Below are 27,959 nucleotides of genomic sequence, written 5' to 3'. Positions count from 1 at the left end.
GACACAAGGAAGAACAATATGTAGCACAGTTGTGAGGATAAAAAAAAATTGCAAAATAGATTTAAAAAAATATTTTACTTTATTGGAACTGTTATAAATGTTTTGCAAGCTTGAAAGTTATTAAAAAATTAGGTTTTGTCATCTGAAACATTTGAAGTAGGCTTTTCAGTGGAATCTTCTGAAGTTTAATGTGAAATAGACATTTTTTCAAGATAGAATTACAGTAAATGTTATTTCCTTTTTAATATATGTATCACAATTCACATTCAAATACCATTTCATAGTTTAGTAAATTGGAAAATTGAAAAGGGATATGTCATAAGTAGAAACATGAATTCTGAAAATACTAAAATGTTATTTTGAATGAAGAAGTTAGTAGTCAAAAGTAAAAACTGTGCTTTAAGCCAACTACCTTTCTTGAAAAGACAAATGTTTAAAATTACAAGTTTCTTTTAATATAAATATAACTGTTATTTGTTTTCTAATTTTTCAAGTTTAGAAATTTCATTTTACCATTACATTCAAAAAATAGAGCTATTAAAAATATTTTTAGTGTTAGTAAAGCCAAGTCTTTTTGAAAGTTTTGAAATATGCAAATATCTCTTCAGTTCTTTACTGCTGCAGTAGTAGAACTTGCTTTGGTGGACTCAGTGGTCTAAACATAAAAAAAAATGACAATAACATCAGTTCCAACTTACTAGACAGTGCCTTCTTAGTTACAGACATTAAAGAAATACTCTCTGCAGGGCTCTTTTCAGATATGCTGCTCATAATAGAGAGGAATTTCAACCTATGAAGAAAATGACTGACAGATTGCATTGGTTATTTCTCTTATAAACAGAGTCAGAATGGAGCTGAAGTTTAAAAGACCTTTTATCAGTAATAGAATAAGGAGTGGGAAAAGGAGTCTGCACTGTTTCTAACAACTCTGAAGATATTTAACACATGCATCACAAGTTTTTTCATTGCTTAAAAATGCAACTTTCCAGGGAAAATAAAAAAGCTATCTACTTAAATGAACTACACCACAAAGAAAAAAGCAATATATTGTTCAATACAATAAAGATGAGTGTGGGTTTCCAGCAATCCAGTCTCTCATTAACAGATCAAGTTTCTTTCTTTCTTTCTTTCTTTCTTTCTTTCTTTCTTTCTTTCTTTCTTTCTTTCTTTCTTTCTTTCTTTCTTTCTTTCTTTCTTTCTTTCTTTCTTTCTTTCTTTCTTTCTTTCTTTCTTTCTTTCTTTCTTTCTTTCTTTCTTTCTTTCTTTCTTTCTTTCTTTCTTTCTTTCTTTCTTTCTTTCTTTCTTTCTTTCTTTCTTTCTTTCTTTCTTTCTTTCTTTCTTTCTTTCTTTCTTTCTTTCTTTCTTTCTTTCTTTCTTTCTTTCTTTCTTTCTTTCTTTCTTTCTTCCTTTCTTTCTTCCTTTCTTCCTTCCTTCCTTCCTTCCTTTCTTCCTTCCTTTCTTCCTTCCTTTCTTCCTTCCTTTCTTCCTTCCTTTCTTCCTTCCTTTCTTCCTTTCTTCCTTTCTTTCTTCCTTTCTTCCTTTCTTCCTTTCTTCCTTTCTTCCTTCCTTTCTTCCTTTCTTCCTTTCTTCCTTTCTTTCCTTTCTTTCCTTTCTTCCTTTCTTTCCTTTCTTTCTTTCTTTTCTTTCCTTATTTTTTTTTTTTATTTAGATATAGGTTTTCACACTTAGCAACACTGGTGAAGCTCTGCACTGCCTATCAGTTTGTCAGCAGTAAACATCGAGCCTTTTCTACTACCTTTGATATGCATGTATAAGAAAGTGTCCTTGGAGTTTAATGTTCATTTCCAGATAACTCTCAGACGACTCCCCAGAAGACTGTTCTGATGGTGCTATTGAACTTTAAAATCTTTAGCATGTGGTCATTAAGTATTCTGCAAATGCTTTCCACACCTGATGTGCTCTTATAAGCTGCCAGGACTTAGCAATTGACCTGTGATGGATGAAGTGAGAAAAGCAAGAGCAGTCTGTAGAGTACCAGTGTCCAAACCCTTGCTCTGTGTCTAACTGACTTCTATGAGCAATATTAAAGTTTTATATCTGGCCAAAGAAAAAAGGGTTTTGCTTTGTCTCTATCACAAACTCATCAAAGTCTTTCACATTTAAAGTGTGAAACCTGGCTTATAAAATCAAGTTGTTACAAGCAACTTCTACTAAAAAGGGTGTGGAGCTTTTTTCTTATCCCTCTCTTTTCCCTTACCTCTTCTTTCCCCACAGTGTGAGCTTTTTCATGGAATTTTAGTGATAGAACTTAGGTATGTGATGTGTACTTCTTGAAGTAATATCAAGGGTATAGTATCATCTTGATTTTTACACCTTGTAATGCATAGTAAAATAATCCTGCTTTTTCAGGAGCCTCAGGAATTTCAGCATTTGAAGAATTAGCTGGTTTTAGTTGTTCACTTGAATTGATGTGTTCTCATTGGACATGATCAGAATAAACTAGTTTTCAACTGAAATCATTCACATTTGCTATGTATATTGAGTATGCATGTGTTCATATTTTCAAAAGCTGTTTCACAGTCTTGCTAACTACTGCTTGTAGTCCTTCAATGTGGAAAAAAATTATATATGTTAGCAGCAAATATCCTTAATTACTACTTCTCTTAAATATGTTTGATTTCTGGCTTAGATACTGCAGTGTTTCTTAGTTATCATATTCATTTCAGTAAATACAGACAGGAGCTCAGTTAATGGAAGATACTTAGATAAAACTCTCTCACTGACTTCCTGGAAATATGCTTTTATTTCTATAAAGAACTGTACTGAACCATCAACTTCGAACATCTAAACATCTACATGTTTTATACATTGTCTTTTGATTTATTTTCAGACTTTTATAGTTACTGTGAATTCCTGGGGGAAATCTGCCCCATGAAATTCGGTGTTGATTTGTTATACAAAAAAATTCATCTGACCTGAGAGTTACCTTAGGGTAGGCCTCAGCCATAAGAGATAACTTCATAAATATTTTCCATCACCTATTTTATCTGTCAAAGGAGGATAAGGAATTAAGTTTTGCTTGGAGGAACTGAGAAATAGTTACAGAGGTTCAAAGTAATGCTGTTTCCAACTCTGAATTTATGGCATGATACCAGTTAGACATTAAGGAAGCTATGCTGTGTTTCTGCTGACTGAAGACTATCATGTCAGGTAGAACTTTTCGTGTGAGCTATTCATGCCCACACCATTGGCTGTAAGATGTCATAGCTTTGATGCAGATTTCCACACTGTTTGATACACAGTACAAAGCTATAGTGCACACAGACTCTGTATAAATCCTATTTGCTTCTGTCACTTCCGTGTCTCTCAGAGATCCACTGGCACGTGACAAATGGTGATCAAGTCAGACTGTAGGTGCAAAAGAGTCAGGTGCCATTTGTCATGCCATTTAGTCCACAGTAACGAGGATGGGGTTGTTCTGTTTCTTCTGAATGATGTAAACATAACCTCTCTTTCATATTACAAAGTCAGGTAGGTTTTAGCAGAGCCTAAGCCTGAGCTTGTCTAAGGGCAGCTGTAGCTCACCTATCATATTGGCCAGTTCAACAGCACTTGTGAAATGCCACCAGGATTTTAAAAGCTTAATAAATCATGTGAAAGAAGCATGGAGCACTTATAAGCTGCCTAGTCTATTCATTGGTCTCCAACTTAGGATCAAACATGATTAATAGCTAATGTTTTTACTTAATCAATAAATGCCTGGGGTTGGAGGGAGGATCCTGATAGGAGTATCACAGAAAGCTCTTCATGTTTATCAAAGAGTCTAAGTTAATACAGGAAATCCAATGTGAACTCAGGCCTATTAATGAAACTATGACATGCATTCACATCATGTATAAACATTTCTCCTCTTAATTCTATTTTTTTTTTGATCTCTTATATTGAAAACAATATTTTGTTCCACTTTTAGTAAAATAAGCATGCAAATTTATTTGTTCTTTACTACCCTTCTCTTTTTTAAGCCAATATTAATGGTCTTCTAAATGGACATCTTGAAAATGAATCTACAAAGAAACATCTTTTAAATAATTCAAATTTTAATTTATTATACTATTGCCATTGATTTCTGTACACTTCAGTCTGAAACTAAATTCTTAATTCAGATTCAGAGTGCATTTATTTTCAACATAAAGAACATATTTTACATGATAGGAGATCAAAGAGATTATGATTTTGATATTGATCGAGTGTAAGCCTCTTATTTCATTAAAAACCACCTTTAAATTTAATGCTACAGCACCAGGAAAGTTTTATGAATTTTGACCTTTTTTTTACACTGAGAATTCCCCTACATACTTAAAAGAGATCAAACTTATATATTCAGAAGAAAAAAAAGAAAAAGGAATGTTAGATGAGTAAAGTCTTTAAAACAAAACAATTAATTTTTGTCTCTAGTGTCACCTCATCAGCAGGATCTGCTATTACCTCTGTACTAAAAGAATGAAATAAAATAATCTTGTAATGGCAAACATGTAAAATCTCCCTTAATCACATATTTAAATAATAAATCTGACTACAACTCCAGCAATAAAAATTAATCTTTTGCTTGTTGCAAGCATACCGCTAATGTAACACTGATTTGTTCCCCAAATATACCTCTCAATGGTAATATCAGAATTAAAATAAAATTGCAAAAAACTTTACAGCTGAAATGTTCACAGCCCATATCTAATAGTCTGTCATGGGAATAATTACCCGTAATGGGTATCCAAGGGATATAATTGTCTGCTGCTGTGAATTAGGAGTGCCACAGGTGGTGTTAATCACTTGGAATGTATTGGAGTAGAACAGCAGCCAGAGACGGAGCCTGCTTAAGCTTGATTTGTGGAACCATTGTTTCTGGACGCTTCAGACATAAATTGAGCACATGGTAGTAATAATGCACAGTCAAGTAGTTATACTGAAACAAAGGGATATAAGTATAAATAAAAAGCGGGGGAAAGTTTTGTTCCCTAGCAAAGGTTGCAGAAATGATCATGAGCAAAGTTGCTCTATGTTGTGGTGCTTGGATATTTTAATGGGCAAAAACAAGCTCAGTAGCTGCTTTTATTCCTTGCACTTGCCTGGTACATATCAGCAAAAGAGCTTTCATCAGTTAGGTACTCCAGAATCTTCCCTTTCATGGAATCCCATAATCACTGACATTGAAATATACTTATGAGGTCATCAAATTCTGTGGAGTATGATTTATATAGATATATCCAAGTGTAGTGCTTTCTTTGATGAGGAAAGTAAAACTTTCTTGAAATATGATATTGATTTATTACAACATCAACATCTGAATTTAAAAACACATCATCAATAGCTTTTCAGAAAATGTACTGACTTGAATTTGTGTGAAACATGTAAGCATACAGTAACTAAATAAGTGTGATGACACCTGGATCTCCTCAGAGCCAAGTCAAGGCCTTGACTGGTTTTCCATAGACAAACTAGAGGCAGAATAATGCAGTCCATGAATGACACCATACATCTTCGAAGATGGTGATAAAATTAAAAATGTAATTACTCCAATCTTTTAAAGGAATAAGTCTGTAAGCCCTCTATGAACTGTAAGAACAAAATCAGTACTCCCTCTAAGATATGAGTGAGTGGACAATTGGTCAAATATCACTTTGGAATATTCATTCTAAAAGCCAAAGTAATGTTTTTGTTTAGAAGTCCATTTGCATTTCAGAGTGCATAGTTTTATATATCCACTACAGAGAGAAAACCAAGTTATAATTGTGACTTTTACAATTTAAAAGATCATACCTAGGAAGTAACAAGTTCTAGCTATGCAAGTGTTTTAAAGAGAAAGGTAAAGAATTAAGTTAAGCCTCAAGTTTGATATTTTAAATTAATCAAGGTTTGGTTAGTACTTTTTTTGTCAGGGTTTTTTAAGTCATCTAGTTTACTATATTGTAAACTGCTGAACTATAATTTAATATCATTAAACCAAGTTTCATACCCCAGCAGTTTCTTCTTCTATCTAAAAATGCATAACTCTATGGGCTAATTACAGTTTGATAGTGAACCATTAAAATGATAAATATTATTAGCCAAAGTTTGAACATAAGGTATCAACACACAGACTGGATTAGGAGAAACCATCTGAACATCATCACAAAAAAAGAAACAGATACTTCAGCTTTTGCAGTTGCATGTTGTAAGTCCTAGATTGTACTTGTCCTTCAGCATATTTTTCTCAAATTTTCAGTTTGTCAGACACAAAAAAAGGAGGGAAAGAAGGTGACAATGAATCGTCATGGCAAATAATCCACTAGGAATATTGCCATAACCATTTTTGTCAAGAGCAGAACTGTTGCTGACAACTACAGCTCAGCAAGACAATAAGAAAATGTGTCATATAAATATGTGTTATGAAAGATGTTTTTTCCCTCGCTGCATGATTTTTTTGGTTATTATTCACATCCTAATAAGTATTTGCAGAAAAGGTACTTTATTTTATATTTTATTTCAAATGTTTCTGTAAAATTACAAGAATTGGTTCTCTGTGTAAGACTCTCAAAAGACTTTACCTGCAGCACCAAATGCCTCTCCTAACAGTAAAGAATTAACACACCATTGCACATACATAAAAATATTTTAATATGTAAATCTAGTAAAAGTTAGTAGAATACAGTCTGCCAAAATTCTGCGTGTGCTGTGAATAATTAAGTGGATTAATACACAGCTGTCTGTTATAAAGCATTTCAGCTTACCTTACAGCACTGCCAAAACAGTTTTTGGAGGAGATGTTGTGGTGGGTTGACCCTTGCTGGACACCAGATTCTCACCAAAGTCATTCCATCACCCTCCTCTTCAGCTAGACCAGGTAGAAAAAAATGTAATGAAAGGCTTGTGGGTTGAGATAAGCACAGGTAGAGGTCATTCACCAATTACCATCATGGACAAAATAGACTGGACTTGAGGAAAATTAATTTAACTTACTGCAGATCAAATCAGAGTCCAGTCATCATCACAATCTCTGAGAGTTTAATTATGTCACATAAATCGAATATGTATATGGCTGCATGACTGAGTAGCAGAAACCGTGTAATTCCCAGTAGATCTTTTCTAGGATATAGGACTTTGCCTTTGAATTTGGACATAATTTCCTCTGTCACTCCTTTCAATTTTACATTCTTTCCAAGCGACCATCATCTTGTAGTCTATGTGGGAAACTGCCAAAACACAATTTTAATTTTCTTTTTCTAAAATTACCAAGATATATTTTCTTGTAAAAAAGACTTATGACAGAAATTCTGGAAATTTGTTTGAATGTTGTGTAGGCAATAAAACAAAAGTAGCAGGGAAGTTTTGAGAAGAAAAGATTATTGGTTTCATGGGGTTTTTTGGCAGCAATCTGCAATGACCTCTTGATTCTTCAAATCGAGACTGGAAATTCTCTAAAATATGCTGTATCTGAAACACAAGCAAAGAGCTCAATAAATAGCTTATTGTAGTCAAATCTACAGCCTGTACTAAGCAGCAGGCAAGTCTAAATAGTCATCAGGATACTTTCTCTCCATAATTCTGTCAGTCTGTCAATGTGACATTTTACCATCATAGAAAAACAATTCACTGATGGAACTAAAATGACATGCATGCAAGGTATTGGGAGACCAGAAAATGCAACAGAAAACATGCAGGTGATACATTTATGTCAGAAATTGCAACTTTTTATACATAAAATGTATATGCATGGATCAGATAAAGCAAGAATTTTTTGTCTTCAGATTTGAAAATGGCACACAGGTACCATTGGAGGTGTATAGGAATATAGGCAACAGTTTCATCCTGTAAGTTTTAGAGGTTGGAGCCATGTGCTTGAAACTTATAGCACAAATAAATTTCTGGCTGCTACAGCTTGACAGTGTGCAACTCCTTTACGTTTCAATAAATTCCCTTTATATTTAGGTATCCTTTTCTATAGGTTTATCCCATCTTATACTTTTGGATCCAGACTGGTTATGGGGAATCATTCATCATCTTTAGCTATATATCTACTTTTCTCAAATCTGTCTGCAACAATCTCTGAGACACGGCAAAGCAGAGAGGATGCAGCACATTTATTGACAACACGACATTTTAAACAAGTAAAAACTGTATGTGTGGAAAATGAAAAATATTATACCATAAGCATATATGAAACAAAAATTATTAAGGTAAAAAACTATGAAATATACTTATTAGAGGAGAGAAAAAAAATATGAAAGAGATCTTAAGTATGAAGAAGAAATGCAGGGGGTCCCTACATAGCCTTCTACAATAACATGGCCAGAATAACAACTGCCCTTAAAGAGAATGGAAATGTAAACAGTATGAGATAAGGGATGGCCAAAATTCTCAGAGAGGACATTTGCCCAAAACTGATAGTCTTGAAGAAGATGACCTTCAGTAGGACTAAACTAAGAAGGCAAATTACAAAAAAAAAAAAAAAAAAAAAAATTGCAAAAAAGACTGATCTTGAAAAAATGTATAGAGAGAGTGCATGCATCTGTGAAAATGGGGACAGGTGGTGAGAGAAGCAGTAGCCATTGCAGTGGGGTGGCCCCTGATTGCAGTTTCCCCAAGGCACACCTGCCCTGCCCAGTCTGGGTGGCACAATCTCCCATGGGGTTCCAGGAGAAGCCTGCAGGCAGCAGTGGTCTTTCTGGAAGTGTGTGGGCAGTATGCATGGGACCACAGTCCCTGGTGTATGGACAAGGAGGTTACACAAAGCTGGGACACCAAACCTCAACCCATATGGCTGGACAGGGAAGTTGAGCTTGTAGCTCTGTACATGTACATTGAAGAGAGTTAGAGATTCCTGAGAATAGTTGTAGAAGAGTGATTAGAAAGTTGTTGGAGTTATTTGTCCAGTGTCAGGTGTTATGCTTCATCTGCTTTGTTTTTGTTATTGATCCTGAAGGTATAATTTCTGAGTGCTGGGTAATCACATGTCATTAATAAATCAATAAAAAGCTTCCTCATTTGACTTAAACTAAAAATGAGTGTTACTTTTTCTTACTGTGTATCTTCATAGAAATATATTAATTCTTACTGAAGCTGTATTGTATGATTAATTGCTAAAGGTATATATAATAGTTTGTCAATATACAAAATATATATCAGCCTGCATTACATTGAGGCTCTAGCCATACTGCTTTTTGGCTAGTGACATTGTCTGGGCAGATCTCTAGTGGTCTGTGTTGGAGGTATGCCACTTGCAGTGTGATGCCCTTTATTTTAATTACTCATGCTCTGATCTTGAGAACAGATTACCAAAAAGTAGTTACTGATATCATCTACACCTAGTCTAAGCAAAGCATCGCAGTAAGGCAAAATTAATATTCTTATAAGAATTATAATTCCCATCAGAATTAAGAATAAAGAAGACTTTAAATGTGAGGGGTTTAGTAGGTTACCTTCTAATAGAATATTGAAGAATCTTGCATTTAATAGTGTTTTATACACAAAACTGCCATAGAAATCAACAAGAACATATCTGTGATTATATCAACTCAACATAGTACATCTATGTGATGGGGATAAATTACAAATGGCATTATATCTTCAGAGAACTAAAATACTGTTGCTCCTAGTTTCCTTTAATGGAACTTTATCATTTTCTATAGGTTGAAGACCCTGCCTAGTATCTTCAGGATTAATTTTGCATTTAGTAACTTAGAAAGCACTAGTTCTTTATAGAACATTATTCCTGTGCATAATTTAAGGCATGGGATATAACTATGTTTGTCTTGAAATGGTTAATACTTTTGTGATTTAAGAGCAATTCATAGAGATTGGTCCTGTTACTATGAATAAGCATTTACATTAAAGAAACCTGAAACCAAGCATAACCATCTTCTGAGTTTAAGGAAAGGGACAGTTTGAGGGAGTTTTCCATTTAGCTCACAATGCCCTTCACCCTTACAGAAATTTACATTTCAGTTGGCATGATAACATATGTACATGAAAAAAAACCTATCCTTTACACTGCCCCAATATATATATCTGCTTCTGTCAGAGCTTATAGGTGTCAAAGGAAACATAACACATTTATTTACATAGATTAGTGTAGTTTAGAAAAAGGAAAGGCAAAAAGGCTGGACAGGTTTTAAAGGCTGGACTTGAATAAATAGAAAATCAAGAACTAATGATTGGAGTTTTCTGCATCCTCTCTTTCTAGGAGCCACTCACACATTCACATCCAAAGTCCTTGTGCTCTAACATTTCCGTGAATGCAAAAAAGAGTTGGCCATTTACAGTAAGAGAAATTTAACCACATTTAGCTAAAAGCCCATGGCTTAAACAGTGTTGATTCTCTACATTTCCTCTTCAGTTAGTGTGGAAAAAAAGGCTGAAAGTTTGAAGGTTCTTTTTTGAACTCATTAAGTCTATTATGTTATCTGGTGAATGGCATTAACAATACTTATCTCTTCCCAATGATTACAAGAGCTGTGAGCACATTCCAGCACCTGAATGTCTAAAATTAGACAGATTCCACATTTAACTGTGAAAATGAAAGCTGCTCAGTAAGACAGATTGCTTTTACAGCTTTTGTCCTGAAATCGGAAAGTGTCAATCTTTTGGGAGGAGTGAGGTAGAACACACACCAGAAAAAAAAGGAAAGAAAATTAAGGGTCAACTGTGTGTTTAAGATTAAATATTTCTTGGTTTCTTCTCTGAAGTATCTTCTCAATAATATGAGTTTATACATTTTTCTTTGCTTCTTTACAATTCATTGAGCAGCTATAAAATGCTATCCCATCTAAACAGAACCACCTTTCATTGTCAGTAAAATTTCTCTAAGTTTTGAGGTACATAATCAGACCCGTTGTACTTCAGGTATTTTTTTTTCCCTGGCTGATGGCATGACATGTGTGTGCTTATATAGCTCATTTTTATAACAGATGCTTACTGCCCTTAGCACCTTTTCCACATTCGTCTTACATAGGTAGAGACATAATGTGGATTGTGTTTAAACTGCAGTGGTTGATTGAGCTGTCTGTCTTCTGAGAAAAAAAAATAAAAATCTGATTTTAATGGAGGGTTACAGAGGGATGGTTCTCATTTGCTGCCTAAAATAATATTTCACTGTCTTGTTCATGCAAATATTGCAGCATGCAGAATGTGAAAATGAATTTACTCAGCTATTGCTCCCTTTTTGCCATGGAAAGCTTTTTCATTTGTACAGCTCTAGCTAGAATGACACACTCTTTGCAGAAACTGAACATTGGAAATATTTCTAAGTTACTTCTTAATGTGTAGCCTCCTGCTGCTGTTGTTTTCGTGCTGTTCTAGCTGTCAAATCATTCTTCTATTTATTAATTTCTTCATCCCTTCCCTCACGTGATGCCTTGGACAGTCTGTGAGAAATGAAGATTTTATGTGTCTCTCAGGGCAGCTTTAATACAGCCACCTCAGTCAGCAGAACATTTTTGAAATAGAGGCGAATTTTTAAAAACATAGGTGGATTTTCTAAAGAGAATTTCTGAAAGTATCAAGTAAACATACCTGGTTCTAGGAGTGAGTTCTGATAACCTGGGCTCCCTAGTGTTTTTCTCTTTGATCCCGCTAGTAATCCTGCTAGGAGGGGCTGGAGGAGGCATGGTTGCATCCTGAGTCAAAAACTGATCACAAGCTTATTTTGACAACAGGGATTTGAAATTTATGACAATGTAAGCCCTTTTGAAAACTGAGTGCTTCTAGGAAAAAAAGCATAATTCACCTGACGCACTGGCACAAATGCATTTTTGCCAAAAGGGTGGTCAACCTGGTGAGAAGAATTTTACACTTGGAAAAAATGGGGGAGGAAGATGCAAGGAAGTAAGGAAAATTAGTTTTAAGTGACAGTTAATTTCATGTATTTCATGGTTCTCTACTGGAATTCTACTCCATCTACATATTTAGGTGAGTTTTGAAGTTTTTTGTTATTTTTTAAGCTCTCAGGAAGTTGAAATTATTAAAGAGAAAAGTAACAGCCAATATAAATTTTAGAGGTTTAAGCTGTGTCCAACATTTAAATAATTAATTAATTTTTCTGACAGTGTAAGAATTTTTACAAATATAAGGTAAAGAATAACTGCTATGATAAAGCATTCTTTAGAAAATACTAGTTAAAGATTTTTAATACAATTAAAAAAAAAAAAAAGAAACAAAAAAACTTCTGAAATACCATACAAAGACCAACAACAATAATCCATTCAGTTGTTCAATTTTGGTAAATCTGTGGGTGGAAAATGGCTTTCTGTTTTCAGCTTTACATTTCATTGTCATTGTGGATCAAATTCAAGATCCCAGAAAACCATCAGAATTACCAAAGACTGAAAAAATTTTTATTTTTTTTAACCTTGAGAGGAAAACACTGATCCTAATCTTCAAAATATAGATTAGATTTTTAGAGTATAAGAAAGATTAAGATACCAACGTTCCTGTTTATTTAGAAAAAAATGACTAATTTTCACCAAAATATTAGATACTAAGAGAAAGTTACTGGTAAAGTATTTCCTTATTCAAAGTAGCTTTTTTTTTATAAAAAATTCTGTAGAAGACAATTTCTTTGAAAGAAGCTCAACTAGCACTAGAGTTCCTGAGATAAGGCAATAACAGGACATTTCAGCTCTATTTTCCCATAGTTTTAGAAACTCCAGGCAACTCCAAACTCAATCAAATACAATTCAAAACCAGCTTGTGTATGTTACTAAATTAATGCTACATGAGATAATTCAAGAGCAACATTTTCTCCTCTGTATGCAAGTGCTGTTATGCTCTATCTGCTCCTTGGTGCAGAGGGATAATAAAACAGGAACCGATTTGCTGTCATATCGTCAGAATAATTTGTAATTAGTGCTTTAAAATGAAAAAAAATGAGAAGATGTAGTATTAATTATTTTATTTATAATCGATTCCATTTCTGCTTGCCTGAAGCATACTTAATTTGGTAGGAATCTTTTAATTTGTAATTAGTCTTTAGGAAGGACTATTTTCTGATACTTTAAGCAGTGCACTACTTATTAATTTGTGTTCTCTCATTTTATCCAATGTTGATGCACTATGGACCAGATTCAGTACCCTCTGAGAGGTAATTGTAAATTAGTTCAGCATTTAGCTCATCTGGCTTTCTTATATTTTTGAACACATAAAACAAGATAAATTATGATTTAGTTTGCATCCTATCATCTCAGCTCAGCTTGTGCATAATTCTTACAGAGAGCAGAACATCTCGAAGAGCTATTTTTTGCTCTATTGATGTAAAAAGTAGTGGCAGCCACTTCTAGCTTTTGGCAGCAGAGGAAATATGGCTGCGACCACATCCACTGAAGCTCTTTTGAGACTTCATTCTGTTTGCTCATGAATATGTGAAACTAAATTAAGTAAATTTTATTTCACGTAATTCATAGTTGATAATGTCTCAGGTTGAAAACATACCATGAAAATAGTTAACTTGTAGTGTTTATGCACTTCTTAGACTACCTTAGCATCTTGGTATTAATTATATTGGTTTAAATATCATCTAGACCCTTTGTGCCAGGTACTGTGCTGTAAGGGGGACCTTACAGAAGCCCTCAATACTTAAAAGGATCTTACAAGAAAGATGGAGAGGGACTTTTAACAAAGGCATATAGTGACAGGACAAGGAGGAATGGCCTTAAACTGAAGGAAAGTAGGTTTAGACCGATGGATGCTAGCTGTGAAGCAGAGAGCACAGGTGCCTGTGAAAATTACAGGCCGCAGAGCTTTCTCAGTCTTGCCTGGGAAAGTGGCCTGGGAAATCATGGGGAGGAATTAAAACAATCCTCAGAGACAGAAAACAGCCTTGCAGGTGCTGTTTGTCTGTTCCTTATTTTCTTGCAAGAGAAAGTCGAGGGGTGGTGAACCCCACTGACCAATGATGGTGATGTAGTAGTTTACTAACCAATAAGAGTTTTCTTTTCTGTACTTTTCACGTATCGGTCTATAAAAAAAACCTGAGGAAATAAACTGAGGAGAGAATTCTCCAGTTTGACTCCATGAGAGTGTCTGTGTCGTTCTCACCATTCCCAATAAAGCAACATAGACCAGATACTAAGAAAAAGGTCTTTACTACCAGAGTGGTGAGACACAGGTTATTCAGAGAAGGTGTGGACTCCTCATCCTGGAGCTGTTCAAGACCAGGTTGGATGGGGCTCTGAGCAACCTGGTTTAATGAAGGTTTCCCTGCCCATAGCAGTGGGAAATGCAACGAGATGATCTTTAAGGTCCCTTCCAACCCAAACCCATATGGCTCTATGTAGATACACAACATATTTAATAAATTATTCCTGTCCTAATTGACTTAGAATGCAAATTTCAGAAAAGACACAGAGGAAAATTTCTGTAAAACAGACAAAACATAAGACTTTGTGGCCTCAAACTGCTGGCTTAAGTAGTCATTCTCTTTTTGAATAATCCAAGAGAATTCTAAATAGGGTGGCTACTAAGAGCATGAAGGTTCTCTCTTAACAAGAAGCAGCATGAAAAAGACAAATGGAGATGATATGAGTTTTGTAGGGAAGCATTTCATCTTTTTTATACTGAAAGCAACCTCTTCAGTGATTAGGTAGTCTCCATCTCTGAAGGTTTTCAAAACATATTGCAAGATAATCTTGTCTAGGTTCCATTTACAAAAAAAAATAAAAGGGATGGAATAGATGGTCCTTCATGGTCCCTTCCAACAGTTCTATATTTTTTTTTAAAAAGTATGTTTAAAAAAAAGGTAGAAGGAGAGAAAGAAAAAAAAAAAAGCTCCCTTAGAGGCATTTTCTTTTTCAGTAATATTTCCCAATTTTTTTAATCAAGATTTATTCTATCTTTAACCACTTTCTCACAATTAAAGTGATTTGAGCATCTGTTCTTTATTATTTTAGCTAAATGTGAAATTAGTTTGTAAAATCTTTCTTTATACTATATGCTTTATGTCTATACCTTTAAGTCATTGTTCGGTTTCCTCACTGTGAATTGTCTCTGAACCTTTTTGTTTTCTCACATTTAATTTCCAGCTGTTTTTCTGAGTGGTCAGTCTCCCTGCTTTTGTAGAAGGAGCTTGTACTTGGTATTCTAAGCCACCAGCTTTTTCCATCTACATCTTTTTTAATGGTCTGTGGCTGTGATTTCATTATGTCAAATAAAGGAAAAAAATGAGGTCAGGATTACCTGGATGACAGGTATAGGAATGTAGCAGAGGAGATGCATTGACCCATGTAGTTTGGATGTAATTTTTTTCTCAACTCTTGAGTCAAATGCAGAGGCATTTCTACATGTATGCATTTCCAGTATTAGGCAGCATAGGAAGAATTCTCTAATATCTCACACTAATATCTCCTATTTGCCAGCAAGACCTCTTTACTGCAATTATTCCATATATTATAGTTATTAATCATAATAACTTGAAATTTACTTGTGTAACAATGCCTTATAAAACAAGAACTTCAGTATATTGTTTCCTATTTTAATACACTATTAGAAATTTCTCTGTTGGGGGCTGGACTAGGTACTGAGAAACAGCCTGCAGATCTATAAGAAATTCAAGAAAGAATTTATTAATCTCCAAAGTATTGTAATTGTAAGAAAAGACATAGCATAAACTGTTAGAAATATATCTTTGTATGAATACAACTAAGTTGAAATAACCGGTACTGGATAAGGAAATTTAGAGTTCAGGTTTCAAGCGACCGCTATTTCCTTATTATCTTCATGCAATCTACTTTGGCAGTCATTTACCATGGTGAAATATCTTTGAAACTTCACACTTTATAGAGATTTCCTCAGTTTTAAAGCCTGAAGGGCTTTTAAATCATCTGATCTGATCGCCAGTATGATACAGGTTATTTCACTTCATTCACATATTTTTTTAGTGAATAAAATGTCTGCATTTCAGTCTTCAGAAATGAGTTGTATGCCATGTGAAGGAAATAAGAGAGACAGGAATAGGAATTCAGAATTATTTTGAAAAGTTAGAAAAAATATTGAAAAATTTTAAAATGAGTAATCAATTAAGTCAACTATGCATTTTCTATTTTGGTGACAATAGATAACTATAGAAAGTTGAGATATAGATAAACTGATTAGATGACAAAGCATAAAAAGCACTGGGAAATAAAAGATAATTACAGAACTGGTCTAAAATCTACACTAATACTGTTCTTCATAGAAAAACTACGTGGGAAACCACGTGGGATGAGTAAACAAAATGTCTTTATTCACTGCATTTATGGTTTCATTTGGAGAACTACACTTGCTTTTGAAAGAATTCTACACTTGTTGCTCTGTATCTTGGTATTGGCATTACTCACAACAAGCAGCAGGCTTCCTACTGACTCTAAAAAGTCCCAGGACAAAAACTACTGGTCTTGCTTTGCATGGATATGTGTAGGCCAGCCTGGCCCAGCCCTTTGTGTTCATCAGATTTACCAAAAAAAGCACTACTTTAATAATGAGACTGTTGCCTGAGTGGTTTTAGCTTCATTGTAGCTATATTGTGTGGTGGAATGTCTCTCAATTTTATTTTTTTTTTTTTTTTTTAGCAGTACCTAGTGGTAACATGTAGTTGTGTTGTGTGGAATCAACTATGTATGTCCATATACTAAAACTGTAATATTGAAGGGTGAAGCCTTAGGATGGCAAACAAAGCATTTTTTGCATTCTAAATCTTATTTTAGCCAAAAAAATCCACAGCATATGTAGGAAGTTAAGAAATTATTTTTGTCCTGATATTTAAATAACCTAATGAAGAAAAGTCATGTTAATAACCAAGTTAAAACTCTTGCACAACTTCCTTCCAGTGTTCTTTTGAATCCTAAGGATGGCAGGTTTGGTATTTGTTGAGAAGGTTTGCGTATTCGAAAACTTTTACAGGTCATGATACAATGAAAGCAGCATGCATACCATGTGTTCAGTTACATATAAAAACCCTCTCTGAAAATCAAGCAATGGAATCCTCTTTTACACCAGATTCTGGTCCAAAGGAAAAAAAAAAAAAATCATGGAAATAATTAATTCACAACATATGGCCCAGCAGTAGGGTAAATTTAACTTTTTAAAAGTAAGCAAGTTCACACACTGTGAATTGATCCTCTGTGGAGATGTGTGGCCAGAGATGCACCGGGCCTTCCTTTATTTAGCGCTATCAATAAATGATATTTTTTTTAATAGACGACTGTTGAGATTTCTTTTATCTCCTTTCTGGAAATCAGTGTTTTTCCAAGACAACAAGTTCTCAAGGAATTCATTAAATGAATTAAACATTTTTTGGTTTTGTTTTTTTTTTTCCCCTTGCATTATATAATGCATGTTTTCTACTGGGGAAAAAATAGGCTGAAAAATCGTTGTACTAACCCAAGAGATTGCACCTGAATATTATAATCCCTTTGGTTCAAAATCATATATGTTGTGATTATGACAAATTATGAAAAAGCTAAGGGCAATAAACACAGCCTTATGGGCAGGGATAAAAAGAACACTTATAAAATTATATATGCCAAGTGAAGAAAAAGCCTGTTAGTGTCAAATTTGGGCAGTCCTCCCCATCTGGAAACAAGGGGTTTGAAATACATAGCCTGATTTTTTTCCTGGAACCTACCTTTATTTCTGATTTTTCTTTGGTAGCTGCAAATCAGTTATTTTATCAAAGAAAAACATCTGCCTAAACAGCCTATGGCTCCCTGGGCCTTTTCTGCATTGTAATTGAAATATTGCTACTGTTTTAATCCTCTGAGGCTTTAAAAAAGTCTCCAGTTTCTTTCTGAGTTATTGGAAGATAAAATTAGTGGTTTGGAGATAATTCAACTCTTCAGTTCATCATAAGAAATTTATAGATCAGATGGTAAAACCAATTGTGTTACTATCACAGTAATTTTCTACTTCCTTTAAGAGTCTTGGGCATGAGTTGTCTAGATCTGTCAATTTCTCTATCTATGCCTAGTTAATTTTAGCAGATGCTGTTTCATATGTTCTGTTAGTACAGATGGTGAAATTTTTATTTCATGTAAGGGAGAAATTTTTTTTTCTTTTATTTCTACTTTTTTTTTTTATTTCTTCAGACAAGAGAGCTGAAACAGATTAAAGGAAATTTTCATGTAAGTTTTTATCCTAGTAGAGGTTCTACACACAAAAAATGTAGATACCAATTGTCATAGCAGAAGGTTTTTACTTTCTAGGAAAACTGGAGGAAATGTTTTAGTGTTGGTTTGGGTTTTTTGTTTGTTTGTTTATTTTTGTGGATTTTGTTTTGCTTTGGTGTTTGTATTTTGTTGTGTTTGGTTTTGTTTTATTTTTTAATTTCTTTGTTTTTGGCTTGGTTTTTTGTTTGTTTTTTTGTTTCATTATTTGGTTTGCGGTTTGCTTGAGTTTTTATGCTTTTTGTTGTTTCGGGTTTCTTTTGTTTGATGCTTCTAGCAGATGATGTATTTATTATTATTGCCATAATTCATCAGTATTCAATAAAAACAAAGATAAGGTTGAATGAACTGATTTACAGTTTTTGACCCATCTGATATTTATGTCCAATGAAACTGAAAACAAACACAAAGAAAAGTAATTTCAGCCACACTTTGATATTTGGGTTAAACATCCTACTGAATAAAAAAAAATAGAAAAATCTGACCAATGAAATACTTGAGGTTTTCTTTGCTTTTTTCTCCACCTTCCCTTATAATAATGTAAAACTAAGCCTAATATAAAATTTGATCGTATCTATCTGCCACTGACACATATTAAAAATCAATTTGTGCAGACTTCTGCTCACCTCCTCCTGCAGTGCTTAACTTACTGACCTCCCTGCCTGTGCAAACATCCCTTAGGCAATGCTGCCATCTCTGCCTGCCCAAGGCTTGTAGAAAGGCAGCAAACACTCCATGGTCTGTGCTGGATGGCTGTGTCCTCCTTGCAGAATTAAATGGGAGTTCAAGAGGTGTCTGGTGTGCTGGGGTAGCTGCTTCCGCTGCTGCTGGGATCTGTGCCCTGTGGCACACCACTGCCAGCGCTGAGCCGTCCCACATTCAACACAGTTTTTGGAAACCTTCCACCTTAACTGCTGCACAAATTGCTACCTCTGTTTGCTGTGCTCCCATCTGGCTTTGCTTTCCCTGGTGCCAGCTGAGGAGGTACTTGACAATTCCCAACTCTAAATTAAGGATTTTAATATGGCTGAAGATAGCAGATGCAAGCACCTTTCAGTACGAATAACTCCCAGGGGCTTTTAGAAACTGCTCGAGCTTCTAGGAATAAACACATCTCTTAGCTACCTGTGTGGGTAGCAGCAGCACCCTTTGGGCAGGAGAGCCCAAAAATCACTTCATTAATTTCTGTATCCCTTATCTGCTTCCATTTGCACTGACCTTCCCTGGAGTGTCCTAGTCTACTCACTGAGTCCATCTCCATTTCAGAATCTTCCATCTTTATGTCTGTCTGATGCTGTTGAAGAATGGGACATATTTATCAGTAAACATGAACACAAGATATGTGCCTACTCCATGTCTGCTGTTTGCTTCCTCTTGGCACTTGCTTTAGCTCATGTGCAGTGTGCTGCAGTTTGTGCCAGTACTTGTTTTACTAGTACCAATGAAGTGGAGTCAATGTAGTTGAAAATGCTCATTAATGCTAATGGAATCAAAGCATCCAAAACCATTCTGACAACAATTCTGACAGATATGGGAAACATACATGCAGGCTCTGAGGCAACCCAGGAGGGACTTATATAACTTATTTGTAGTGTGGTGACCACCATTTTCTTAATTTAAAGTGAAGGATTTACAGATTCTACAATCATCAAAACATACGATAATTTATTAGTAGTAATTTATTACAATTTAAAGGTTTAAGTAAAAAATGCCACATGAAATTCATACTTCTATTTTATTTTTTCTTTTTGATCAATTAGGACAAAGAAAATACTATTCCAGAAAATACTTTCTTTCCATTTTTACATTATAAACTATCTTTTTTTTTGTTAAATATAAAAGTTATGACGATGATGAAAAGAAATATTGTATTTATCTTAACAGGGCAAGGTTCCTGAAGACCAAAAATTAACAAAAAACTTCAACTTTGTTTAAAACTCTAAACTTCACATAAATGTCATACTTTTGAATAAGATTTTTATCGGCTCCAAAGCACTACAGAATTTGATGTTTGCTGCTATTTCAACTCACAATGCCAGGATGTGGCTGGGACATTTCATATGTAGATATATGAATTTAATTGAAAACAGTTTTTCTTCTTGATTTCTTTGTTTTCACAGAAAAGAAACCAGTTTGTATGTCAGGAATTTCCTTACAATTAAAGCTTTCTTGTATAAATATACTTTATGTATACTGTATGTCTAGGTGGAGAAAAAATACCAAAAAAAACAACCACAAAAAACATGTCTGTTTGAAAGTGTGAGAAGTGTTTAGTAGAATAGGGTAGATTTGAAGAATTACTAGATTTTATTGGTGCATAGGAGCAAGCACCATGTTTTCAAGAAAATTTATTTCTTCTCCTTTAAAGGTATATAGTTGTTCATAAGAAGTACCTTGCCTGAAGGGCACAGATCGAGTGGCTATATACCAAGCTACTAATTTTCAGAATGATGGGCACTGACATTTATTCAGTGAAAGCAGCTGCTCACAATTTACCTAAAAACAACTTTATTCCTTGATCTATTTTTTAGTCTCAGTTCCCTCAGCCATGTATTGGTCACAGATTTTTCTTCAGACTTATAAGAAACAAGGCAATGACCGAGTTTTGCCAAGATTAGCAGTTATTTAAAATAAAAGTCTTACAAAATTTTATTTTGAAATAACCATATTTATGTTTATATGGTTATTTTGAAATAACCACATTGACACATTTTGTATTTTTTATTTGTATTTTAAAATTAGAAATGCTTTTTTTGAATACCCTATGTTCCATATACTGAACCTGCCTAGTCAAGAAAAAATGCTTTGGATTAATTTTCCTGAACTCTGTCAAGCTCTTCTGTAACCACTTCCCTGGGGAACCCATTTCAGTGCCCAAGAACCCTCTGGATGAAGAATCTTTTTCTAACATCCAGCCTAAACCTCTCCTGACACAGCTCCAGGCCATTCCCTTGGGTTCTGTCGTTGGTCACCACATGAGAGATCAGTGCCTGCCCCTCCTCTTTCCCTCACAAGGAAGTTACAGACTGCAATGAGGTCTCCCCTCAGTCTTTTCCTCTCCAGGCTGAGCAGACCAAGTGACCTTAGTCACTCCTCATGCAGCTTCCCCTCCAGACCCTTCACCATCTTTGTTGCCCTCCTTTGGATGGTGTCTCACAACTTAATGTATTTCTTGTGCTGTGGTGAATTTGAAGGAAAGTATATTCAATAGCTCAACATGAATAAAAGTTTCTAAACCATTCTGAATATGTATGGGATGTAAGAAATTAGTGGTGCTTCATTATTTTACACTAGATGAGTACTTAGTTCTTATATATCAACCTCTACAGTGTGAAAATTTCACTTTGTTTTTAAAAAAATATGTATGCATTATTATGGAATTAGCTTACTATTGTTGTATAGCTGCCTCTGAAAACATCCAGTGTACTTTCTAACATTCACGTGCCCAATTTAAAGCTTATTTGAAGCCACAGACATTTTAGACATACAGATAGACACATATGCACGAACTTTCTATATGATAAGAAAAGTTTTTCTTTGCCATATTAAGAGTAGATGAATAATTTTCTTTTATTTTTTGAACAGGATTCTGATGAGTTTCAATTTCCCCATGAATAGTAGAGGAGACCTGTATAGGAGGCCTGCTAAGCTCTGAGTCAAACATAGAAATATAATACACCTAAGCAAGATACACACCAATAGTGGGCAATTAAGCACTGAAAGATTGAAATAATTTTGTTTCGGAAGGACTTGTGGGAATTTCTGTTTTCTTGCCTTTTTGCCCTATTAAAGATGTTTACTACTTCACAGCACTAGTAAAATTATTTCTTGTAGAAGGAAAAGCACTACAAGAAGAAGTTTGAATCCTTATGTTCTTGACTTTCTAAATAGTTCTTTTGAATTTTTCATGTGCTGCGATTTCTTCTGCAATTATAATAACATTAAAAAAGCTATTTTGTATGAATTACAAGCAGATTCCTTTTCAAACACTAGAAAATGCAAGCTATTTTAATGTGTAAACAAGAGTCTGAAACACACTGAATGATTTTCCAACTGTATCTAACAAGGTTTTCATAGTGATAATCTTCCTGGTGACTCTTTATTTTCATAAAAAACATTTCTTCAGGAATAACTGACATTATAATAAGCACTTGAAAAAGCCATTATAAGTATGGTTAGCTATACTGATATTACCTATATATTAAAAGAACAACATTAAATTACTTTAAGCATTCAGTTAAATAAATGCTTTAAACTATGTAAACCTTTCTAATGTTTTATTTCTGTAGGCTCCATTCAACTGACATCTTAGTCCCCCTGTTTTCCAACATGACATAATTTTGTATACACTGAATTTCATAAAGCTGTCATCCCTAGACATACATTCTAATTCTCCTACTGTTTGCAAAAGCAGTGCTTTTTCACTCCTCTCATTTGAAGAGGATGACTTAATCACCAAGCAGTGATGTATTCTGATTTTTTTGCCCATCACCTTTTCCTTTGAAGCTGAGCCACTGAATATACAAGTAGGAGTGTTCATATCAAATCACAGAAAAAGAGACCTTGATTCTCATCTAGTGATTAGGGCACTTGAAATTGAAGCTCATTCATTTAAAGCAGGTGTCCAAGTCACATTTATCTCCCACTGTAGGGGCTATTTTTAACAGTGATTCATTTATCCAAGGACATTTTGTTCTTCTATTCACATAATGGAAAATGTTACAAATGTCAGTCATCTAGTCAGAATGGTTCAGCTTCATGGTAGTCTCATGATATTGAAAGGTCAAAACATTAAAAATACTGGTATGTGTGTCTCCCTTGGTTCTTCATGGAGGTTATCCTTTCATTGCAAATGTAGCTATTCCATCTACAAAATTCCTTGGAAGTTACTATTTTTTCCTAAAGAACAAGACTGACACATATGACACCTAAGGGCACCCTGCATTAGAAAAGGTAACAGTCCCTACCAGTGACTGCTGAAACACAAGCTTATATTTCTAGCACAGCAAACACAGGTCATTGCTCCTGTCTCCATTATCAACAGCATGAGATAAAGGAGTTGATCACAAGCAGAAAAGGCAATTGTAAAATATCCCATACTTCCACACTACTTGAAATGCAATCAGTCTTCCCCACCTCCTGGAAATACAAAAGTTTCTTAAATGGGTTGGCTGAACATTTCTTTCTTTTTTATAGATATTTGACACCTGGGTTCACTGGTCTGGTGAGTTTAGCATTTAAGAGCATATTATTGAGATATCTTTGTGGAATGAAAGCAGCAGCTTTGATAAGCAGTTTGAAGATAACACAAAGAATTCACACTGTATCAGGCAGAAACCAATGAATTTAAGCAAGTAGTATGGCTATGCATAATGTGCATAACCATGTATAAGTTTTTGTAGCTCCAGTCCAAAATTACAGTATATAATGCTGGGGAAGGAAACATGTAACAGGAATGAGTCCTAATGTAAATGCATCAAATTTTCTGTTGGAAATGTGAGAGATGCAAAACAGCTTGATTGACTGAGCTTTCAAGAGTGGAAAAACTTACAAAAATAGCAATCATAGGAAAGTGGCATGGGGAGATCTACTATTAACTATTACATGGAATATTACCTTCCACACTGAAAAAGCAAAGAGATAATAGAATCATAAAATACCTTAGGTCCCTGTTAGAAGGGACCCATAAGTATCATTAAGACAATCTCCAAGAGGTTCACCATGTGCCTGAGAACACTGCCCAAAAGCTTCTTGAACATTTTTGAAGCTGGTCTGTGATCACTTGTCTGGAGAGCCTGTTCCGTTTTGCAAACACCCTCTGGGAGAAGAATCTTTTTCTAAAATCCAACCTAAACCTCCTCTGACACAGTTTCACATCATCTGGTCACCACAGGGAGGAGATCAGTGTCTGCCCCTCTTCATCCCCTCAGGTTTCCACTTAGTGTTTTCTTTTCTAGGCTGAGCAAAACAAGTGACCACTAGTAGCAAAAGGTATGTATGGAGCAGCCTCAACATAGAAAGAACTGTTTGTGTGTCCTCACCAACCCTAAAACAGCATACTTCAACCAAAGTTCATAATGTTTGCTACAGTATCTTCAGTGATGTCCCACATCTTCTTAAGATTCTAGCATTTTTAAACTTCTTTCTTCAGTTTGGGATGCTGCAAGAATTGTGATAGAGTCCCAAAATCCTGGTAGCTTTGTTTTTGTATTCTTTTACACATTTCTTAATAATTTAACGTTAATGATCTCCAGTCTACACCACCTTCTGCTCGCCCAGCTAACCCCCTTATTAGGCTAGATTTAGGTGCTCTCACACACTTCACTCACACCCCCTTGATTGACTATCCCATCCATAGCTATTTCCCTGCACTTACTGTAGTTTTCCAAGTCTAAATGTCTTCAGCCTCTATGTTTGCACTTGCTTCACATTTGTCTAATCTTTGGTGCTCCCACAAACCACAGACTGCTTTCTCTTTCCCTCTGTTTCTGGTCATCTAAGTGCCCACTCCAGACTTGTAGAGAAAAGTCATGGATTTTTTTTTTATTTTATACTGGGAAAGAATGAAAGTGAGGATTTTCAGTTCACTCAAGGAGCACTACTCTCATCAAGGGAAAGAAACCTTTGCTTCTGTGCTGATAAAAGCCCTGAAATTTTTGTTAATGAATGTGGAATTTAAAAAAAAAAATAAATAAATTCCTTCTCTTTGTTTTCTTGACTAATATCCTTACTATCATATTACTGCAAATGTGGTATTTTCTTTGCTGCTGCTACACACTAGCACATTAAAAAAGGTCATGGAGTGTTGCCTACAGTTCAGCTGAAATCCTTTAAACTGTGGACAACACTGAGCAGGGCTTCAGCCATGAGAAAGGGAGATTAACCACCAGACTGTGCATCCAAGAAAATATGATGTTTCTACAAATCACTAAAGGCCACCACCTTCTGAGTGACTTAGCAATTCATGCCCTTAGTCATGTCAAGGATTGTCTTGACTGTGGATCTTTTTAAGCTGTGACTGCAAACATTTCTGAGGAGAGTCAGGAAAGGGTCAAGAAGGCTGTGTCCTTGAAATGAGCACTGATTCCACAGTATCTTATTTCCTATTATATTGCAATATGTCATTTTTCTTCCTCTTGGTCTTGAATCTGCAGTGGAAAGACTCAACCATATATGGCAGCTATCTAATAAAATCAATTAGTTGGTAAACAACTAATTAACTTGTGAGTAAAAGAGGAAAGAAAGAGTGTCCAAGTAGATTTTGTAACAACACCGAAGAAAAATTCTTTGGTGGACCTGAGAATGGGGCTGTAAAAACCCACTGCCTTTACCACATAACTCCGCCCAGAGGACAGTTCTCGATATTAATGACTGACTGCATTGGCCTGAATGATGTCTGATCCCACTGACATTAAGAGAGGATTATGGAAGGGATAAATATAACATAAAGGGAAAGTTTAGATACTATAAAATCTGTGTACAACAATTCTGACTGCATAATTCATGGAAATTACTAATAAGTGGATAATTGGACTGCATATGTTAGGATCATCATTACTGAGTATGATTGTATTGCAAATAGTTTGTTAAGAAAATAATAAGAGGAATAATCAAGTCATATTTTTATATATAAGATCAGTTCCCTTTCTCAACTTTTTCAGCTTTTTTTTTAATAAAAATTTTTACAAATGATATATTAAATAAGTGTGGGAGCTCTACTCTAGGCTGAAGAATGTGATAACCATGCTCTGAACATTTGTGCAGGTCTGAAAAGGGCTAAGATATAAGGCTGATAAATTCAAAAGGGTTGGAAGGATGAAGTAGGCACAAGTTACACAGGTTTTGAAGAGGTAAGAACCAAGAAAAAGGATTGGAGAATGTAGCCAAGCTCTCATACTTTCCCAAACTCATCTCACTGGTTGCAGGGTCAGGAACAGAATAGTGAGCTAGATTTGTCAAACTGGCCAGACTCAAAAATGTTCCTAATGTCATTCTGTATCCATCTTTCAAGGATGACTTCAATCAAAGCCTTATAATGTGCAAAAAAGTAACAACAAAAGTAGTCCACTGTGTAAAGTGTGAACTGTTTGGCATTCCTAGCCTGTTAGACAAAGTTCTGCTGTTGGCATAGCCAGAGAAATATATTAATAAAATAACCACAGGGACTCTGTATGCCAGTATCTCAGTGGTGTGAAGACTGGATTCCTACTTTAAAAAACATTAAGGGAGTGGTACAAAAATACAGACCTGTGGTAGGGTCTACGTGTCTGCCTACAGAGTCAGTTTGGTGTTTAGGTATTCACTTTCCTCGGTAGCTTGTCACTCAGTTTTCAGAATTATGAATGTACAAGTGGCAAGGCTGTGGAAGATGAACAATTTGACTTTTAACTAAAAAAACTCCTCCAATAATTCAGCAAATATATACTAAGAATTCAAATATATTCTAAGAATTTTGTCTAATAGGCAAAATTTGACACTAGAAGTGATTGGCAAAGTTTTAGAACCTTATTCTTAATATATGTAATAGTAATTAATTATTTTGACAAAATAACTGTATGCTAATTGTGTAGCCCTAATAAATGTGGTTATAAGAGCGTTTTCTTTAACTGAATTCAATAAAATCTTTGTTTATTGATTGAATGAAATTTATATGCAGTTAATATCTATCATATGGTGGCTAAATAATTAAGAAGAATGACTACTTACTAATTGACTAATGAATGACTAATTTAAATGGATTAATAATATTTTTACACTATAATATATTTTTCTATTGAAATTTGATAAAAGTCCAATTTGCTCATTATCCTCCTAGCTGTGATAAAACCAAATATTTTCTTGAGACATTTTTATGATTAAAAAATGGTTTGTTCTGAGATACTTCTGTGCAATGATCACAAGAAACACCTCAGGAGTTCATTTTTACTTATCTTAAAAGGTCCACTCTGTTGTTAGCCTTTAACAGTACTTCTGGAAAAGGCTTTATTATATTTTTTAATTAATAATTTAGTTTTCCTGATGTGCAGTTGACAATTAACCCAATTTGTCATGTCAGATACTTGACTGTTGATTAGAATGTTGATTAGGTGTTTGATTGGTGATTCAGATACTTCAATTAATTTCACGCATTAAAATAATTTACACATAGAAAGAACAGTCTGACAAAGTTGTTAGAATACCTCCATGTTCTAATAGATCTTTAATAATTGCAGCAGTTAAGTGACAGATTAATTATACAACTTGATACAGAATGCTGGCATTGTTGAATTTCTCCTAAATCTATTCAGCACCTGCTTGAAAATGTAACTTTTTTTTTTCCCCCTACTTTCATTTCCTTCATGTAAATGTCTGATAGCATAAATTCATGACTGAATATATTTTCTAGGGAAATTTTTTTTCCTTGCCTTTTTTTCCCCTCTGAGGATTCTAGGAGATGTTATACATACAGGAAATAGTATTTTCTATGGTCATTCAGAAAATATAATAATTTCACATAGTTCCAGCATATAATGTCACAATGCAAGCACTGTGAAACCTTATTAAGAACAATAATGTTATGAAAACAATAGCAGGTAATGAAGCAAAGGTGTTCGAATAACAACTTTTATTTGTTTAGAGCTCAATAGAATTGCTATTATTAGTTAGTATTATAACTGTAGAAAACTGATGCTTAGGAATTTTGAAAAGATTGTGTAGCACTCACTCTTGAGGACTCCATTCTACATGCTATACAAAATTTGCATCTCTTCTGTGAACTGCTTGTTATGTCTGCTCTGGGGTTTTTTATTACATGTTGTCAAAGAGGGATTTTTTTTTTTTCTTAGTTTGTCTTCT

At 34.6% G+C, this 27,959-nt stretch overlaps 1 long non-coding RNA gene across 2 annotated transcripts in view; it reads right to left on the bottom strand.

Annotated features, from left to right (window-relative positions):
- Window positions 1–518: 518 nt before the first annotated feature.
- The window catches only part of LOC111926182 (uncharacterized), a 44,662-nt gene continuing 17,221 nt past the window's right edge, over window positions 519–27,959 (bottom strand). Inside the window, exons 2-3 of one of the 2 annotated variants that reach the window (XR_015284490.1) lie at window positions 6,726–6,829; window positions 519–655 (exon numbers count right to left, since the gene is read on the bottom strand). This is a non-coding gene — a long non-coding RNA (uncharacterized LOC111926182). Of the gene's footprint in view, window positions 656–1,609; window positions 1,952–6,725; window positions 6,830–27,959 lie in introns of those variants that run through there. The other variant, XR_015284491.1, reaches the window with a different exon arrangement.

The sequence above is a fragment of the Cyanistes caeruleus genome, chromosome 3, assembly GCF_971803275.1.
Source record: "Cyanistes caeruleus chromosome 3, bCyaCae1.hap1.1, whole genome shotgun sequence".
NCBI classification, from domain to species: Eukaryota; Metazoa; Chordata; class Aves; order Passeriformes; family Paridae; genus Cyanistes; species Cyanistes caeruleus.
The sequence above is the reverse complement of the archived record's forward strand: the minus strand, read 5'-3'. Positions and strand labels throughout refer to the sequence as shown.